This window comes from Cynocephalus volans, chromosome 3, assembly GCF_027409185.1.
Source record: "Cynocephalus volans isolate mCynVol1 chromosome 3, mCynVol1.pri, whole genome shotgun sequence".
Taxonomy (NCBI): domain Eukaryota; kingdom Metazoa; phylum Chordata; class Mammalia; order Dermoptera; family Cynocephalidae; genus Cynocephalus; species Cynocephalus volans.
The window spans coordinates 38,561,274-38,565,025 of record NC_084462.1 but is presented as its reverse complement, the minus strand read 5'-3'; the positions used below and the strand labels follow the sequence as shown (position 1 = coordinate 38,565,025).

The following is a 3,752-nucleotide window of genomic DNA, read 5'->3' as shown; positions in this document are numbered from 1 at the left end:
GTCTTAACTGAATTCCATGTTTGTGTAAAGGTGGACCATGCTCACTCCATCTTATTCCTCTTATGTCTTACCTCTGTAATGTCCTATTACATTTTGTTCTTTTTAATAATTTCCATTTATCTAACAAAATTTTCACCTATCTTTTATGTGCATGCCATTTTTCTATCATATTCTATATAATGTTTTTAAGTAGATTTTAAAATTCTTTGTATTGTATAGATTTTTATACACTGTTAAAATAGATTTTCTAAGTTCTTATCTCTTATTTGCAGAATATTGGTCTTAACAACACTCCTGCCATGTGACTTTCATTTTACCCATCACAGGGCATTTTCATAAAGTCTTTATTTGGTGAAATACAACTTTAGAACCTCTGATTCAAAGAGAAAATTGCCATGCCACTAATTTGCATTGCATGGTAGAGAGGATTATTGAGTATTTAAAGAGTAAGGAATTCTGGGAGGAAATAAGTGAAGAAATTAAGTGACAAAGGTGACAAAGGACCAAACAACTGTGACTTTTGTGGGGATGGGTGTATGATAAATAATTATACAGAATCAATTGTTGTATTTTATTTTTTAATGATTTTTTTTTAAATTTTCTGATCTGATTTATTTTCTTTGTGATATTTTCTTGCAGGTCAAAGTCTAGAACGAGTTACAGTGCTTTAGTGAAGAGAGGTGAGAAGCTACTGTGGTCCTTTTGAAATTGTTTGTGTGTTGTGGCCAGTGATGTCAGAACTTTGAGATCTGTGAGTTCATGATTTCAGAGGCACAAAAGAGAATATTTTTATGATAGATTTTTCCCCATGAGTGTTCCTGATTTTCTCAAGGAATCCTCTTTTTTCTTTTGTCTGTTTGAAAATCTCTTTTTGAAGTAACCTGAATAATTTGAGAGGATTATTGAAATATTTCCTTTGTTCACCATTTTGTGGTGGGTGAAAAGAATCTTGTAGTGAAATTCAAGTGTGCTAAATAGTCATTTTTTTTTCTTTATCTGGTACATTCAGAACATAGTTGTTTCTATTCACATTTGTACTGTTATCATAACATATATTGTTTTTGCTACCTTACTTTCTCCTTAAAATTTTAGTTGATTAAAGGTTTTTTTAAAAAAAAATATTCCTAGTAGATTTTCTCTCATGTTATTAGAACAATCTAAAGTCACATTTTTTTTTTACATTACATATATGAGAGTTCCATTATTCAGATACTAAATAATGTCTACTATATGCTTACTGTTCATTCATAATGCAGTAGATAAACCCGCACAAAATAAGCCGGGCTATGAAAATGCTTATTTGTTGGGAGGATGCTTGTCTGGATCAATGATGAGCATAATTGTCTGAGGATGCTGAGGGACTCATTCCAGATGTCAATCTGAGGTCCAGATGTGTGGTCCTCTAATAGGACAAATAAGACTCTCAGAGCCTGGCTCTATTTGGCAACCCTTCAGTGACCCACTGTGAGCATGACTTTTCTTTCTCTCAGAACATGGTGTTAGCTTCCTATCTAATAAGGTAATATGCACCTTTAATATGCTTAGTGACTCAAGACTTGCTTCATGTTGCTTACTTTGAATAAAGAGCTGTAGATAGATACTTGTATATAGGCAATATGTTCTTGAGTAATGAGTGAGGAAATTAGAGAGATTGAATGAAGAAGGGGTCAAGCAACAGTGATGGGTACTGAAAATCTCATTAGTGTTGGGCTAAAGAAAGGAACACGTCATACCAGTATTAAATATTGACAATGGAACCAATTTCAGGGCTTTGTTATTTTTACCATTGAGTATTTTCTGAGACTGTCTCTTTTCTCTTCTTTCTGTTTTGTTTTACTGAGGTAGAGGAGGGCTGGAATGTGGAGTCCAATTCAGAAAATAGGGGTGAGTAGCATCTTTTGGAATTCATACATTATGTGTTCCGTGCCACATCATGAGGTCTTTGTGTTCATCTTTTCAGTGGCTTATGATAATATCTACATAGTGTGCCTTTTTCTTTTGGTGATTGTCTCCACCTTTGTTTCTGAATCATTACCTTTTAAATTTTTATTTTATTTTATCTGATTTTTATATGGAATTACAATGTAGAATTTGGGGGAATTGTTGATTTTTATTTACTTTACAGCTTCATATTATAATGACATATCCTTTTGTTAAATTTAATTATGCTTAGCGGTTTTCTCAACAAGTTATTGTGAGTACAGCATGTTAACTTTATGATTAAGATTATTATCATCAGATCATTTTGGCCAGATTTATAAGATCATTATGGATCATTATTGCTACTCTTTTAATCACTGAGTTTTTACTTTAATTAATTAATTAGTTATTTTTACATTTCTTGATATGGAAAATCATATGTTAAATTTTGTGAGATCTTTTTAAGGCCATGAAGATTTCAAATGATAAAGAATCATGAAGCCTTTCCTTCTTTTGAAACATAAAAATGTTTAATTTTTCATACTGTGTTAGCCTCACAAAGGATGTTAAGTTGGATTAATCAAGTGGAGATATAATTAAATTTTATATATGGAATTATTATTATTTGTTGTTAAAATTGAAACATGCATCTATTAAAAAAAAATAGTTTGTATATTCCTCAGCATGATTATGCAGATTTTATGTTACCTGGGGCCTAGTGTTCAGTTCTTTAGGAATAGGTAAACTCTTTCTCTTGACAAATGTCTTGTCATAAACTCTTTCAAATAGCAGTTGCTTTGGAGTTTATTTTAAATTTATGTATATACATATTTTAATGTGTGTATTAATTTCTCCAGAACCAAGCAAGGTAGTTCAAATGAGCTCAATAACAATTAATAAAATAGCCATGAACAGTTAAGAGTTGTAAGATATAGGAGGAAAAGAGCCCTACCACATACTGAGATTTACTCTAGAATCTCTATCATTAAAAATCTTTTGAGGATGAACGTGAAAGGGAGGAGCACTGGGACATCTTTTTGTCTAATACACATAGTCTTGTCCATATTAATACATAAATAGATTTGTGGCATCATGACTGCTCTCTCAGTTCACAGAGTATAGAAGTATATTGACATATAATATGCTATAAATTGCAAGTATTAAAAATGTACAGCCCAATGTTTTAAAAAGAAGTGCTTTCTTCGTAAGATTGGAGACAAAACAAGGATGGCCTGTCTTAATATTTCTGTTTATATTATTCTACAAAGTCCTACCCCATGCAACAGGATGAGAAAAGGAAAATAAGGGTCATAAAGATTAGAAAGGAAGAAACAAAGCTCTCTTTGCAGATGACACAATTGTCTATGTTAGAAAATCCCAAAGAATAAGTAACACTCCTAGAACTAAAAACTGAGTTTAGCAAGTTTGCAAGATACAAGGTTAATATGTAAAAGTCAATAATATATGCTAGTCAACTATGTGCCAGCAATAAAAAATTGAAATCTGAAATAAATAGCATTGGTAATAGTACAAAAATATATTAAGTGTAAATCTAGTAAGATGTGCAGTCTCTGAAAACTACAAGGCACTGATGAAAATTATCAAAGAAGGTATAAATAAATGTATATGTATATACTGTGTTCAGGATTAGCAGTCTCAGTATTGCTAAGTTGTGAGTTATCTCCAATTTCATCTGTAGATTTGTTTCATCTACAATAATCGTTACAGGCTTATTTGTAGATACTGGCAAGTTGATTCTAAAATTCATATGGAAAGGCACAAGAACTAGAATAGCAAAAAAGATTCTGAAAAAGAACAAGAAAGTCAGAGGA

At 31.5% G+C, this 3,752-nt stretch overlaps 1 non-coding gene across 1 annotated transcript; it reads left to right on the top strand.

Annotated features, from left to right (window-relative positions):
* The first annotated feature begins 1,321 nt into the window (after nt 1-1,321).
* Nucleotides 1,322-1,388, top strand: LOC134374475 (small nucleolar RNA SNORD109A). Its single transcript, XR_010023317.1, has one exon. It is a non-coding gene; the product is annotated as a small nucleolar RNA SNORD109A (small nucleolar RNA).
* The last annotated feature ends 2,364 nt before the right edge of the window (nt 1,389-3,752 follow it).